General features: G+C 40.6%; 1 long non-coding RNA gene across 1 annotated transcript; it reads right to left on the bottom strand.

Annotated features, from left to right (window-relative positions):
- Window positions 1-10,509: 10,509 nt before the first annotated feature.
- Window positions 10,510-14,473, bottom strand: LOC309699406. Its single transcript, XR_014274325.1, has 3 exons — window positions 14,440-14,473; window positions 11,805-11,870; window positions 10,510-10,854 (listed from the first exon to the last, which is right to left on the bottom strand). It is a non-coding gene; the product is annotated as an uncharacterized lncRNA (long non-coding RNA).
- Window positions 14,474-16,698: the final 2,225 nt, after the last annotated feature.

Below are 16,698 nucleotides of genomic sequence, written 5' to 3'. Positions count from 1 at the left end.
GGAATGCTTTACAAACATTCAGAGATGGACTTACACACTTGCTTTACTTCTCTCTGGGATAACTTTGTCGGAGATGAAATGCCAGGTTGCTAGCGAAGCTCCACATGCTATCCAGACCACCGACAGGTCCTGCATGCCACAGCCGCTCTATCACGTGATGCATATTGCTCCGACGTGCTAACGTTCTGAGGCGAGTTACGGCGTGTTGCAAGTTTTGTGAGGTGCTTTCGTGATATTTAATGGATCGGATTACATTTTTTATTTTTCTCCGATATCCGATCCAGTAATTTAGGCCAGTATCGGACCGATACCAATACGTAATATCGGATCGGTCCATCTCTAGTCTGTACATGCTCAAGAGAGCGTTTCTTCCAATTCTTTAACTGTCACTCGCTTTTGCAACTTTGTATTTTTGTGTTACTCGCAGCAACAACTCCACCTCAGTCTGTCTGTGAAGGTTCTCAGTCATCCAGGTCATCGTAGTCAAAGGAGCTTGCAAAGAAAAGTGTCTGGACTTCTTTAAGTTACTTGAAGACGTTTCACCTCTCATCCGAGAAGCTTCTTCAGTTCTTAGGTCAAATGGTGGAGAGTCCCAGATATAAACCCAGTGGGAGTAACCCCCCACAGAGGGACAAAATGACCCCCTGATGATCCTCTAATCGCCTGAGCCAAGGTGTGAAACTGGGTGTGGGTCCCAATCAGCCAGAGTTTCTTGTGAGTTCATTGTGAAACCTGGCCCCACCTTATCATGCGAATTCCTGAGATGTGGGTGGGCGTTAAGGCATCTGGGAAGGGATCTCAAAACTGGATTATAGATGGCAGAGAGTTTTTTAACACACTGGGACATACCTGACATTCTCAAAGTCGGATTACGAAGGAACAAAAGACCCTACGTTTCCAAAGATAACCTGCATACAGAGGAAATATACATTAGTATCTTGGAAGGATTAGTAATTGTTATTCAAGATCTATAAATTAAAGTGGAAATATTGGAAGAATTATTGGTTTGTATTCTAAAAGTGGAAGTTTTAGAGACTTTGATTTAAAAAAAAACCAAACAAACAAAAAAAAAACCCCAGAAGAATTAGTCATTTGGATAGGACCAAAATCACACTTCTCAGGACTTCTGCTCACATCAATGTTGATTAGCAAATCAAATAATCATTTTCTAAACTGTAACTTGAAATCAAGGTTGATTTTTTTGGAAATTTATATGTAAATGATCTCATAAACCTAATTAATGGCATTTACATATCATCCTTTAGGTATGTTTTTAGTGTACTGCAATTTTTAATCTGGAATTACACTTTGTCAAAGAAATCAATGAAATATATTTATAAAGTGTTGTTTTAATACATAGTTTGAAATTGGATTTTTAATCTAAAATCCTACAAGTAATGCGCAGGGCTATCAGTACAAGAAGAACATCAGCACAATGTTGGAAGCATTAGTGATTTATATTCTTTAACTGGAAGAACTAGAGATTAAAATCATAAAATATGAGAGCATTAGTGATTTTGATTGAACTTACCTTGAAGCAACTCTTTTCCAGTCTTCTGTATTCTTACCACACTCTGACATCACTGCCCCTCCCACCCGAACTCATGACTACACAGACCTTTCAGCCAATCACATTATTAATTCTGCCTATATTAGCAGGTACTAGTACTTGGAATTGAAGATGATTTACTTGGAGTCTTTTCTGTAATTATAATAAATGACATTCAGTGAATCTGTTTTGTGAATCTTATTCAATGGTCTGTGTTTGTATAGCGCTTTACTTAGTCCCTGGGGTGCACTGACAGAGGTGAAGCTGCCAGACACTGGTGCCACCAGGCCCTCTGACCACCAGTAGTCTTGCCCCAGGACACAATGACTGAGACAGTCTGAGCCGGGGCTCGAACCGGCAACCTTCCGATTACAAGATGAGCTGCTAATTCTTGAGCCATGATCGCTCCACTATAACTTTAATCTGGAATTACACCTTTTCAAAGAAATGAATAAACTTGAATAAACTACCATGACTGTGGACTTTTCCCATCCTCCATCAGTGTGAGAAAGAAAACACAGGATTTTGCAGTTGAACAACAAGAACTTTATTGAACTTTATCTGAACATTGTTGTATATGAACATATGTGTGCAGGTGCATGTGTGGCAGGATGAATGTTATCCCTCGGTCCAACCCACTTTCAGCCTGGCCCATTAGGGGGCGCTGGTATAAATAGTGGCCATTTGAGTGTCTCTGCATCGCTTGCCTTTGATCTCCTTTTTGGTCACCTGACTTCCCCCCGGTGTGGTAGAGATCATTTGCGGGTTACTCTTCTGAAGCCTCCATCGCGGTTGGTCGTAGCTATAGAAGCCTCCTCTGAGCTATTCTGCTTACGTTCTATGACACGGCTTACTTGGTACGTAATCAACTTTTGTTACGCTCTCTGCCTTCTATTGTTCTTTTATAGTAATTATTTATTATGTTTCGCAGGAAGTGCTGCTGTTTTGCCTTGCTGTGCTTTTATCGTCTGTTCCCGTTGTGAGATTTCTTTCCCTGCTGCTGTCAGCTTTTACAGTGGACGTCGGCGTGGACAACGGCCATATGCATGCCGGTTATCGGAGTCAGCTGGCGTGCATATTGATTGACTGTTAACTTGTCGTTGTGTGACGGCAAGTTGGAGCAGTACAGCGATTCCGTTTGCTCCAGATTTTAGAGTTTTATCCAGATTGTATGTTGTTTTATTGCTTTTGATTTGTAGTTTGGATTTTTGTTGCACCACTGGTGGGAGGCCCTTTTTCTAGCTGTAGATCACCAGTGTGGTCTTGCAGTTGGGTTATCCCCCGGTGCTACACATTAGTTTGTTGTAATATATTAAAATTTTCTTTGTTTCTTTTATTCAGATGCGGAGTGCCGACGTGGAGGAGACTAGGGTGCCTTGGTGGTGGGATCCCTTGAGTGTACATACCTGCCTTGTTTAGTTTATTAGTGTGAGTGTGTGTGATAGTGTGCTGCACTTGTGTTTTGGGTGTGTTTTCTTTCTTTAGTTTGCGTGTGGCATCCCTGCCCCTCCACTGGTAAGCCTCAGCTCTGAATACCTTTTTAAAGCATATTTTCATTTTCCTTTCCCATCGGCAACACCGTCTGCCTGCAAAGACAAATGAAGAGAGGAGATTCTTAGTATTTGTTGCAGTAACTCATTTCATCTGATATTTCATTTCTTGTTGGCTGTGTTACTCTGTTAACTTACATTCACTGGCACACCATCATTGCTGGACTGAGGCTCTTTAATGGCTTCAGAAATCTCCAGCTTCCTAGTTTCATCTTTTTCCACCAGTGGTGGTTTGTTGCTTTTCACAGGATCCTCAGGAATTGGAGTACTCGCTCTTCTATCCATTTTTCTCTTCTTGTGAGGAGCCCACTTGACTAAGGACTTGCAATACTGTGTTGAAAGAGAAATTATTCTTTAAAAATACATAAAATATAAACAAAAACATTAAATACAGTTCAGATGTTTGGTGCACATAGCATGGCATGTTTCCAAAGACACACTGCATACAGAGGACATCAGCACAATGTTGGAAGCATTAGTGATGTATATTACATAACTGGAATGTCCAGGGACAGGGATGAAAATTATGGAAGTTTAGCCATTTGTATTGTATCATTGGAAGGACTAAGGATTAGGATCATAACAAAAGGAAAGAATTAGTGGTTAGGATTGCACTTACCTTGAAAAAAAATCTTTGCCAGTCTACTGTACTCTCACCACAGTCTGACGTTATTGCTCCTCCCCCAAAAGTTCATGATGAGTCAGATCCTTCAGCCAATCACACAATCTAATTTGCCAACATAGTTGATGGTACCAGTACTTGGAATGGAAGACGACTTGTTTGGAATCTTTTCTATAATTAAATTAAATTCCATTAAATTAATATCTTAAAAGCTTTTGGGAATCTTATTAGTGCAATGTTTAACTCTTTTGAAATCACAGCTTGCTAAAATTATCTTTGATTCTCCAAATTCTTGCTGGTAGATACTCCAATAAAATAACTTCAAACAGACGTGTTTATGAACTCAATGACAGCAATAAACTAACTACATGTTATAGAAAATAAAAACCGCGTGAACTTAACAGTTTAGGGGAGATTAGGGGAAACTAGGTGGAAAGAACCACGCTAAGTGTGACAGGAAAACAATGACATTTAAAATAGAAATAGAAAAGACAATACTACAAAGGAAATAGTATTATGAATACAACACTTTGAATCTTTTGGCTTTTGATGGAGGCAGTTGCACTTTCTCCTTCTCCCTCTCTAATCTTTCCTGCTTGGCTTCTCATGTCTTTTGTATGGTCTCTCTTATTCTCTAACCTTAAAAGAGTCTACCAGACTTGTTCTCTATAAACCTAAAGAAGAATTATGGATTTGATCAACTGCTCCCTTAACAAGACTGACAAATTCCTGGTTTGAGCTGGCTCGGACCTTGTCATGGTCTGGTTGGGCACCTGCAGGTCTCAGACAGCGGCTCCTCCTCCTTTAGGCGGAGTCCGGTTGCCCCTCCCTGGCTGACCACCTGTGAGCAATCGTGCCAGCGGTATATCAGACCTGCGCTCTCAACCACTCATCGCCTGAGTATCTGCTATTCCCATGTTAGTTCAGTGGAGCATCCTAAACCTTGTCTTAACGCCGTGTGATGACTGACCTGTCTTTTCTTGTCCTCAGCGATAGCACCCGGAGTGGAGATCTTGTTCCCCCCGCTCCCGTCCTCCTGGACCTGGGCCGCCAGCTGCTCACACAACGTGGCCTGCCGGCCCACTGCTCACCTGCCTGCCTCCCCACGCCTCGACCGCTTCCGGGTTTTCCGCTCCACCTGTCCCCTCCATCTGAAACCAAGTAAGGCAATTCAATTCAACTGCGGAGGATTATTGGTTGTCTGCTGGATCCCTCTGATCGTGATCTCCTCTTGTTCCAGTGCCCCGGCCCCTACCTAGTCCTGTTTCTACCTCCCCGCTGTCCCCGCTGTTCACCCGTCTCCTAGAGGTGTCTAGGTCGCCCTCATTATCACAGACGAATCCTACGCGCCACTAGTGTGGTGGCGTCGCTTTGTGTTTCACCTTTGTTTTCCTGTGGGCGGAAATAAATCATTTGTTTTCTGTCACCTCGCTTCCGGGTTGGTTTCTGCGCCTGTGTCCATCCCTATTCCCTCGTGCCGTTGAGCCGTGACAGACCTGGCTTATAGAAGAACAAGAAGCGGCTACAGCTGTTCAAAATCCCACAAGGCTGGCCGACATGATAGACAACGGGCATGGCTGTGAGTACTCAGACTGTGATTTGATTTGTGATTTGATTCTACAGAGAGCACAAAATCACCTTTTACGTTAAAGGATAAGACAGGTCCATTTCACCATAGATGCCCTCCAGATCAAGATCAGCCAGACCCTGCAGGAACTGGAAATCCTTCTACCCTCTCCAATCTTAGAAGAGGTTTACAAGTTTATGGACAAGGCTCAGCGGGCCCAACACTCTAAAGGAAAAGAAAGACAACACAGGAAATTTCACATCTTGTTTTCAAAAACACACACTCCTCATCCTGAACCTACACAACCCAGAGAAGAAAACACACCTGAAGTCAGTCAGGAGAAATGGGTTAAGAACTTTTCAGACAGGATTCTCACTGAACCTGAAAAGAGAGTATTAGCCAAAGGACTCAATTTTGCCATTTCTCCACAACAGTTGCCCATAGTGGACCTCATCACAGCCACAGAATCTGCCATACGGATTAATAAATTATCACAGACAGAAGCAGAGCAAATCAGGATGAAAGTCTCAGCCACGCTCTCCAGTGCCAAAGTCCCTCCATCCAAACTCACAATACTGGAAAAGAAGGCTGTCGCTTCCCTGAGCAAAGACCACAACATCACTGTTTTACCAGCTGATAAGGGAAGATGCACCGTGGTCCTAAACACTACAGATTACCATACAAAGATCACTACTCTCCTCAGTGACAACAATACCTACAAAGCCTTAAAGCGAGACCCCACAAGCAGCTACAAAAAGAAAGTTATAGCTTGCCTTCAAGACTTTTAAAAAGGACAAAATTATTGACCGCCTTACATATCACCGCCTTTACCCAGGGGATGCCATACCCTGCATCTACGGACTTCCTAAAATCCACAAGGAAGCTGTCCCACTCAGACCCATAGTCAGTAGCATAAACTCAGCCACTTATAACCAGTGTTGGGACTAACGCGTTATTAAGTAACGCGTTACAGTAACTACGTTATTATTGTGGTAACGAGCACGGTAACTAGTTATTATGCCAAAATCAGGAACGCGTTAGTCGTTACTGTGATTTAGATAGGGTAGTTACTCGTTACTTCGTGTGGTGGCTATCGCGGAGCTTCCACAGATTCAGTAACATTAGCAAGTGGTGGAAGCCAGCAGGTGGATGAAGGAAAAGGGACGCAGAAGGAAAAGAGACCCGAGGCGGCCGCCGGTCCAAGTTCAGGTAAGAAGTTATGACCTGCAGTCTCTCTGGGTCAGATATAAACCAAGTTTCGTTGGAGTTTATGTTCGTTATTCTGACTTTTTCCGTACTGCGTGCTAGCTAGCATGACGGAGTTTCTATACAGCTGGGTGGGTGCTATGAAGTTAATGATGTTGAACTTTATTTTGTTCATAAGTTATTAGAGTTGCCAACCGTCCCGTCTGGTATTCAGAGAAAATATTACGCGTTTCTTATTGAGGTGAAAAGGAACAGTTTGTCCCGTAATTCAGCTACAATGAAAAAGGCACAAAGCTGGAGTTATTCTGTGTTTACGCTGCACAGCTGCCTCTTCTTCTTTCATCCTCTCCCCTCCCTCTCCCGTTTCTACTTCAATCATGAAACTGATCAGTGATCAGCTGATCGGCTTTTCTCTCTTGTTTGTTTATCGCCCACTTTGCGCCGAAAGAGGAAACCAGCGGATGTCGCGCTAAACAACAGCAGCAGTTTAAGCTTGATCAGCTGTTGTTAGAATTTATTTAATATTAATTTCTAGTATCAGCTGATGTTTGCTGGAGCCACAGCTGCAAAAAAGCTGCTGGTCATGATATGGTTTGGTTATCTGGTGAGAGGGAAACATGAAGATGAAACCAGGAGATGTCCTTACTGAATCATCAGAGCTGTGATGGAGAAACAGGTTTACCTTTTAGGTGACATGAACGAGTTGAAGGGAAGTTATGAACTGTTTCTGACAGACAAATAACACCAGGATCCTTTTCTAAGTAGCTGACAGCTGGTAACTGTGCAGGTGCGGATCTAGCAAAGTGTTGCCAGGGGTCCATGTAGGGCATTAAAAGGGAAAGGGGGGCACAAAGAAATACTTTTAGTATTTTCAGTTTTTGTGTTGGATGTAAAAGGCGCACATGACACTGTGACGTAGGCTAGAATCATGGCAGTAGTCAATGACGGTCCAGGCGTGGGGTTTCTCTCGTGGAAATGGGCACATTATTTTTTCCTTTCTATTGGTAGGTGGCACAGTGTACTTGTGGCAAGTAAGCAAGCTAGAAGACTGGCAAAGTTATGGAAGCAACACATTAACAAGAGAATTCTGAGTAAAACCAAAGTTACTTTCCCTAGTAACTAGTTACTTTGAAAGTAACGAGTAACTTGAAGTAACTGAGTTACTTTTGAGAGAAGTAACTAGTAATGTAACTAAGTTACTATTTTAAAGTAACTTACCCAACACTGCTTATAACATTGCTAAACACCTTGCTACCATCCTTGCTCCTCTCGTGGGGAACACCCCACACCACATCAAGAACTCCACCGACTTCACTGACAAGGTCCAGAAAATTACCCTGGATCCAGATGAAACCATGGTGTCCTTTGATGTAGTCTCTCTCTTCACTTGCATACCCACCACGGAGGCCGTGGAGACTGTCAGAAAACGACAACAAGAAGACAGCTCCTTGGAGGACCAACTTCAAAACCCGATCAGATTTGCACACTGTTAGACCTCTGCCTCACCACTACATACAACCTCCCTGGTTCCAGCTTGATCCACTAACTCTGATTGGAGAACCTTCAAATAAATAGGAATACCCATTAGGAATTTTATGTGTAACTAATACAACTAACTTAATAACAAGATTTGCACAGCTACCTTTAGGAATCATTTTATTTGAAATTATACCTTGTAAAAGAAATCAATAAACTTTGACTCTGTAATATTAAATAAAATGTTGCACAAATGCCCATTTTTTTCTTTTTAACTAATCTCACATAACTTTATTAATCCCAAAAAGGGCCATTTTTGTCTGCTCATTCACACAACCTATAAAAATTAATGATCATAAATATGAATCCAAACGACCCCTGTCAGCATTTAGTAGTCTAACAGCTAAAGATTAGTACAAATATATTACATTGCATTTTTTGCTTAGTTTTGGGAACAACAATGAGCATCACATTTGGATTCACCTGTAGTTTTCTTTTCTTGTCTGCATTTTGAACCACCATAAATCTTGATGTTAGACAACCTTTGACATCCCGCATTAACCCAGTGTGAGAATGAAGACACAATTTTGATATTTGTAAAGAAATAAACTTTATTGAACTTCCTTTTAATCTGCATTTATTTACTTAGATGTATTTGTTGGAATGGAGCAGGAGAAAGACCACCATATAGAATAAAATGGTTGCAGCTGCAACTGCAAGTAGTATTCACCAGGTCAATGGATCCAATAATTGCCCACATGTACATCTAAAACATTTATGAGGATAGAATGTTAGTGGATGTATTCTTTTATTGTGGTAAGTATCTCTGTGTAACAAAGACAAACTGCTCTTGCCTGTAATGTTCTCCTGTAAGATTGTCATCTTGTAGGCTCAGACCAATGCGTGCTTCATTGTCAGCATTTTGCAGCTGTATTTCCGCTGCATGAAGGACAAATAAAAATCTTAGGAATACCATGTGGGACCACTGAATCTCAGGAATCAAACATATGTAGAACTAACACTTGTACATACCTGACATTGTTCTTCCTTCTTCTGCATGTGATGAAGCCGAGTTTCCAAAGATAAGACACATACAGAGGAAATAACCATTACTATCTTGGAAGAATTAGTGATTTTTATTCTATAAGTGGAAGATCTAAATATTAGAATGGAAAATCTGGAAGAATTTTTGATTTGTATTCTAAAAACTTGAAGAACTAGAGATTAATATCATAAAAATTAAAGCATTAGTGATTTTGATTGAACTTACCTTGAAGCAAATCTCTTCCAGTCTGCTGTATTCTTACCACACTCTGACATCACTGCCCCTCCCACCCAAACTCATGACTATAAAGACCTTTCAGCCAATCACATTATTAATTCTGCCTATATTACCAGGTACTAGTACTTGGAATTGAAGATGATTCGCTTGGAGTCTTTTCTGTAATTATAATAAATAACATTCAGTGAATCTGTTTTGTGAATCTTATTAGTGTACTGTAACTTTAATCTGGAATTACACCTTTTCAAACAAATTATTAAACTTGTTTTTTTAAGTGTTGTTTTAATCTACAGTTAAAATGGGACTTTTAATCTATAGTGCTTCAAGTAGTAAGTAGGTATATAACAGTATTATATAAGAATTACATTACAATGCTGCTCCTCATGTTGTGATTCAGCTGCAAATCTTTGCATTATATTCTTTTTGAATACCATGACTGTGGACTTTTCCCATCCTCCATCAGTGTGAGAAAGAAAACACAGGATTTTGCAGTTGAACAACAAGAACTTTATTGAACTTTATCTGAACATTGTTGTATATGAACATATGTGTGCAGGTGCATGCATGCTTGTGTGTGTGTAGCTATGTTTGTGTGTCTTTATTGGCAGTCATTTTCCTTTCCCATCAGCAACACCGTCTGCCTGCAAAGATAAATGAAGAGAGGAGATTCTTAGTATTTGTTGCAGTAACTTTCATCTGATATTTCATTTCTTCATAGCCGTGTTTCTGTATAACTTACATTGGTGGGCACATCATAATTGCTGGACTGAGGCTCTTTAACAGCTGCATCAATCTTAACCTCCTAGGTCCTGGCGTCCAAATATGTGGACATCACATTTTGGGTTATTTAGACCAAAATACTCAATTTTGCTCTACAAGGGCCTGATATCCACTTACGAGGACATTATACTGCTACTGTTCTATCAAAATTTTAAATGGATATCCTCATATGTGGCTCTCATTTTTCTTAGAAACAAAAATCTGGCAAGTCTTTGTTTTTACATTCATCAGGTCCCAATCAGCCCAAATATCAAAGAGAAAATAAAAATGCATGCCATGGAAGAGTTCAGGTCATAGGAGGTTAAGAAAGAAAGTAACAATTGCAGGAACATAGCATAGTTTTTTATAATTTATAATTTATACTTATACTTAGAGTGTGGCTAATTTCCTATCTGGCTATTGAACATCTACAGGTATGTAACAATTTAATAAAAAAAATCTGATGGTACTGATGTCAGTGAAAGACCAAGGGGATAGGCATCTCCATCTGATCAATGCGATGTGGAGACAAGGTAGGTGATTAACACTAACAGTTAAAGAAAAGACTTTTCAACTGTTAATGACTTTTTGTGTTACTACAGGAACTTACAGTGGCTGGCACATCATTGCTCTGAGACTGAGACTCCTGAAGAACTGGAGTCTTACTAATTCCATCTTGCTCCAGTAACTCCAGTGCATTGTTTACTGTATCCAATATTTCAAAACGCCATCTTCCTCTCACATGCAAGACATACACTGGGACCCTGGGATCCGAAGTATTCTCCTCTTTTTTCATTGTCTTGCTCTTGTGAAGAAGCCACCTGGTTTAGGGCATGTGGTGCTCTGTTGTAAAACATTACATGCAAAAATGAACAGTCAGATTAAATGTGGTTCATGTAATGTAGTTCTGTATTGAAAGATCAAGGGATTGGGATGAAAAAATGAAAGCATCAATCATTTGTATTGTATAACTGGAAGATTTAGGGAATATGATGAATAAAATGAAAGAGTTATTCATTTGGATTGATGGAATTCTGATTGAACCAGCATTCAAATAAACCCCTCTTCTCCATCTTCTCCAACTTCTGCTAAAAGGTAACAACAAGGACTCCTAATTCAAGCCTGTTTCCACCGCCACTCCTCCAAAGTTGGCTGTTGTGCTCAATGATTGTTCAGGCATTTAGACAAATGAATTCTGCTGTCTTTTATAGGATGATCTTGGAAAATAGGAATAGCCATTAGGAATTTTATGTGTAACTAATACAATAAGATTTGCACAGCTACCATTAGGAATCTTTTAATTTGAAATTATACCTTGTAAATGAAATCAATAAACTTTGATTCTGTGCTATTAAATAAAGTGCTGTACAAATGTCCACATAAACAAAGGTGTTATCTATTACTATTATTATTATTAGCAGTAATAATAAAATATAATATTAATCAGGATCAGAGAATTTTACTACTGACTGAACCACCTATAAAAATGAATCCAATTGAGCCCCGTGTTGAAATTATTTTTAAAAACACATAAAATATAATCAAATACATAAAATATAAACAAATACATTAAATTAAGTTCAGATGTTTGGTGCACATAGAGTGGCATGTTTCTTAGTCATACCGGGTACATAAGCACAATGTTCAAAGCATTAGTCATTTATATTATAATACTGGAGTGTCTAGGGACAAAGATGAAAATTATGGAAGTTTAGCTATTTTTATTACATAATTGGGAGGACGAGGGATTGGGGTGATAAAAAATGAAAAAATAGGGATTTGTATAGACTTACCTTAAAACAAATCATTGCCAGTTTGCTGTACTCTCATCACACTCTGACATCATTGCTCCTCCCACCCTAGTTAATGACGAGACAGGTCTTTCAGCCAATCAGACGATCTAGTTTGCAATCATTGTCTAGGGTAACAGTTCTTGGAATGTATTATTAAATTAAATAATAACAACAGAATCCAGTCTTTAAGGCTGGACCCAAACTATGCTGCAGGTCCCAAAGTCAAACGATTACTGTGGAATCACAAAAATTGTCTAAATTCTTTAATCTTTAATAAAATGATCAGCGTTGCTGCTCTACCAGGTGTAATAATTACGTTTAACATCCAGGCATCCATCTTTTTTTCCACTCGATAAAAGTTAACATGACAGTTCCCGGTGGTAAGGAACAAATGCAATCGCATGGCAGGATGCTGTAAATGGACCAAACTTCAGTCAGGAGAACAACTGAGAAAATCCATCCACAATATGAGGTTAGTCATTAATTAAGAACTTAATTTATCTCAAGGAAAATTCGTTTGTCAGACACATGCTCAATCATCAACCACTTAGATGTCTTTTTCTGTCTTCCATGATTGCTGTTAGGGGTGGATTTTGATTATCGATTTATCGATTAAAATAGATTCTAGCTTAGATAATGTTGTATTGATTTATTAAAATCCTGAATCGATTTTGAATCTAATTCACAGCTAAAACAGTGACTTAGAGCAGGTACGTGGATTCTGCACACATGCACCCGACAGATCAGAATCAGTGAGATGTCGCCTTTCTCACCTGACAACACGGACGCGCTCGGGGCTGAAAGCCGACAGTTCACTGATTCTGATGTTTCAGTGGGTCAGCGCTTTATGTTTACGCCCTTTTTGCGATAGATTCTGAAGCTGCAGGTTGTATCTCTCTAAACAATATTGACTGAACCAGCAGCAAAAGAAGATCCAAAATAAGCTTCACATTTCCCTTCACATAAACATCATCATAAATTTCATCTTACTTTTGGTGCTTTGCTTTCACCACAATAAAAATCACACTTCATGCAGAGCTATCTCTCTCTCTCTCTCTCTCTCTGTGTGTACTTCAAAAACAGTTTCTTGTCTAGAAATCTCAGTTTTCTGCATTATTTACTTGCTTATTACGCACAAGTCTACCATTGTTTACAACGCTGTCAGACGCTGGTTTTTTTTCGCTTTTACTTACTTCCGAAAAGAGAGCCTAATTTTTGCTGTTCAATCAGCTACTGAACAAATGTAAACTTTTTAAAAATTGTGCAAAATTGCATAATGCTTGGTTTTGTCTCTAATAACACCTCAGTAACTTTGCTCTATTTCACTTCAGCAGCATCATGTTTATATGTTGATTAATTGTTTTCTTTCGTTTTTGATCTACTGCAGAATATTTTTAAGGTCATCTGCTATAAAATCCCAGGCCAGGAAAATGATCGTGATCAGAATTTTAATATTTCTGACTGTCTGAGGCAAAAAATTTAACTGAATCGAATCAATCGATTTGGGACATTGTGAATCGGAATCGAATTGATTCTAGAAATCCGTGATGATACCCAGCCCTAGTTTTTGTCCCACTTATCAGCTTTATCCCCTAGTCAAGTCCATGTCTGTTATGTTTCCTTTTTTGCTTTGAAAGTCTGTGTCCTATGTCAATGTATCAAGTTTTGCTTCCCCGTTTATTAGGATCAGCTATGCCTCCCTCCCGTTTGCCATCCCTCGGACTGCACATTCTCCACAACATTCGCCTTCACCCCCTTCACTGCTCACCTGCTCTGCTTGGTGGAGGATGTGCAGCCCGGCCCGGCCTGAAGCTCTGTTAGCTGCCTGGCCAGCAGTTTGGTCATCAACTCTGCCACCAGCTCCATTTTCACCTCAACAATTACTTCAGTCATTAGCTCAGTCTCCTGTTCAGTCACCCTCAGTTCAGTCACGCTCAGCTCAGTCGCCCTTAATTCAGTCTCCTGTATTGCCGCTATCCAAATTTCCTGTATTGCCACTATCCAAGTCTCCTGTGTTGCCGCTAGCTCAGCCATTAGCAGGGCCTGCACCTCAGCCATTAGTTCAACTTCCTGTTCAGTCCATCGCTCAGTCGCCCCTAGCTCAGTTATGTGCTCAGTCGCCTTTAGCTCAGCCATCAGTCCACTCATTGGTTCAGCCATCATCTTCAACTACTCATCTTAAGCAGGGAACACACTTCATAGAAACATTTAATGGTTCTCAAAAGCTGGCCATGTGAGAGACAGTAACTCCCTCCAGGGCCTCCCAGAGGCTGAGTGCCAGCCACCAGCCGACTCAAGACCCCTGGAGGTTAAGACACCAGCGCCAACTACTTCACCTTCCGCCTCCGTCCTCTGCTGGGTTTGTTGGTGAACATTTTCAGCTTCCTGAGGACTGCATCCCGCTGTCGCTACCTGAGCCAAACCAATTTGCTGCTCAACTCCAGCCAGTGTAAGGAATACCAGAGGTCTCTGAGCCTACTGGTTCTGTTTTGTGCTTGGCAGAGGTCCCTGCACCAGCTGGTTCTGCTCTGTATCTGCCAGAGGTCCCTGCATCAGCTGGTTTTGCTCTGTATCTGTCAGAGGTCCCTGCAACTGCTGGTTCCTCTCTTTGTCTGCCTGAGGTCCCTGTACTTACTGGGTCTGTGTCTGTCTCCGCTGGAGGGTCGGAGGGTCCCATCCAGTCATCTGCCTCCACTGGAGAGTCCGAGGGATCACCTCAGCTGTCTTCTGCATCCGCTGGAAGGTCCCAGGAACCTTCTGTACAGCCGGCCTCCGGACCAGCTTTTCACACAGTGGGCCTCCGGAGCTGAACCTTTTTGGACTATTGTGCTCATGGCCTACGGGTCAACCCTTGAACCATCAGTGAACTGTTCTGTGAGCTCCTGCGTTTCTCGTGGACTTTCTGTTTTCACCTTTTGGGTCCTCAGTTATTCCTCTACACAGCTCACTCCGCTAGCCGTGAGAAGTTGTTGAAATACAGCAGGAGAAAAATAATCACATAGAGTGCAATGATCACAAAAAACAGCAATGAGGATTATCTACATGAACAATTTGTCCAAACATCCACGTCTGCACCTGAAAGTTATCAGTTTCTACGAATAAAATGTAAACATGATTGGATTTATTATAATGTATAAAATATCAGTGTATTATGAAGAGAAACTGCTCTTACCTACAATGTTCTTATACAGGATGTTCAGCTTGTTGGCTCTGGAGTTGACCAAAGGGTGCTTCATTGTGAGCTTTCTAGGGAGCTTGGAAGGAAAAATGCCTGGATTTCCTTATGTTGCTTGCCGATGTTTCACCTCTCTACCAAGAAGCTTCTTCAGTTCTAAGGTCAAACGTATTGCTTATTGCACTGTAGAGGCTGGTGAGAGACAGTATTTCGTTTCAGGCTGGGTAACTATGGAGTGCCAGGACTGCCATAATGAATTAATTAAATACTCCATTAAATAATTAATTAAATGTGTCAATAATTAATTAGAATTGGAATTAATTAATTAAATAAATAGTTATGACACATGTAATTAATTAATTATTGACACATTTAATTAATTCTTTATTTATTTCACATTTTAATTAATTATTGACACATTTAATTAATTGTTGACACATTTAATTAATTATTTAATGATACATTTATTTATTTCATTTTGGCAGTCCTGGCGCCTGGCTCTCATCATGAAATAATTTTATCTGTCAGCCTCACCCATCAAACTCAGGGGGCGGGGTTAACGCTGATCGAGTCAAAACCATTGCTTTGGCCTGGTGGCCATTGTTTCTAGCACACAACAACCGGCATGTGGAAGCTAACAGAACTGAACTTTGAAAAACCCTGTTCGTGTGTCACCAAATACCGTTTTAATATTTTTTTAGCCGAGAATGTAGTGGTTTAATCTTCATGTGTCTGGTCGGTTTGTCAAGATACAGCCTCTTTGCAAAAGTGCTTCGATGATTTCGGAGATGTCTGCCCAGTCTCACGGCAAAGCATGGGATAGACCCGCTCGCCTCGCAAGCAATCCCACCGACAAAGCGCAGGCCCCGGTACACAGCTGTAATAACCCCCGCTGACTTCTTTTACTGAGGTTATATTTATCGGTGTTTTATTTCCTGATGTTCTTATGTGTCCTACGTGTTTCAGTCGCCAATTCTGAATTATAACTAACATTAAAAACATGTTTAAGGAGGAGAGAGAGCAAATAAATCTGTTTAACATCTGATCTTTGGGTTTTTGTTCAGCAATCAGCGTGACCTGTGTATAAACGCATAAAAGAGATAACGTTGGTGTTTCCGTCATGTAGTAACTGCTGGCTTTAACTGTACAAAGGTTGTTCGACACTATGAAACACATACAGACTTCATGATGTTCGGCTAATATTTTTATTGTGAATATTAATCATGAGGGTAAACGGCCCTGTACACCACGGCGCGAGGTCAGCATATCCACGATATCCTCAGCTCCATGAGTTAACACAAAGTTTCCCAGCTGACTATCTAACTGCCAACTATTCCAGAGACGTGAAAATATACAACATAAAGAAAAGTGTAAGAGACTCAGCAGCAGATTAGAATAACAGTTATACATTTAATAAATCACCAAATGAATCCAAGAAACGAGCAAACCTGTTCGGACAGTTTGAGTTTGTGTTCCCTCAGCTGCAGACTCGCTGCTGTTTAAATGTTTGAAAAGGAAGATTAGATATAAAGCAAACGTCAAACATAGACTCAGTCTGCCTTCACATTTGATATGAGGCCAGCACGTATAGTGGCTGTGTCCTGTTTTAAGATCATACATGTAAAATTGTTGTCTGACCTGCGTCGATCCAGCCGCTCAGAGTCCGTGGTTACCATGGTTACTGCATAAGCAGCTATAATGTTAACAGCTGGCACTGAG

Source organism: Aulonocara stuartgranti (assembly GCF_965226115.1).
Source record: "Aulonocara stuartgranti genome assembly, chromosome: 22".
Classification (NCBI taxonomy): Eukaryota; Metazoa; Chordata; class Actinopteri; order Cichliformes; family Cichlidae; genus Aulonocara; species Aulonocara stuartgranti.
The sequence above is the reverse complement of the archived record's forward strand: the minus strand, read 5'-3'. Positions and strand labels throughout refer to the sequence as shown.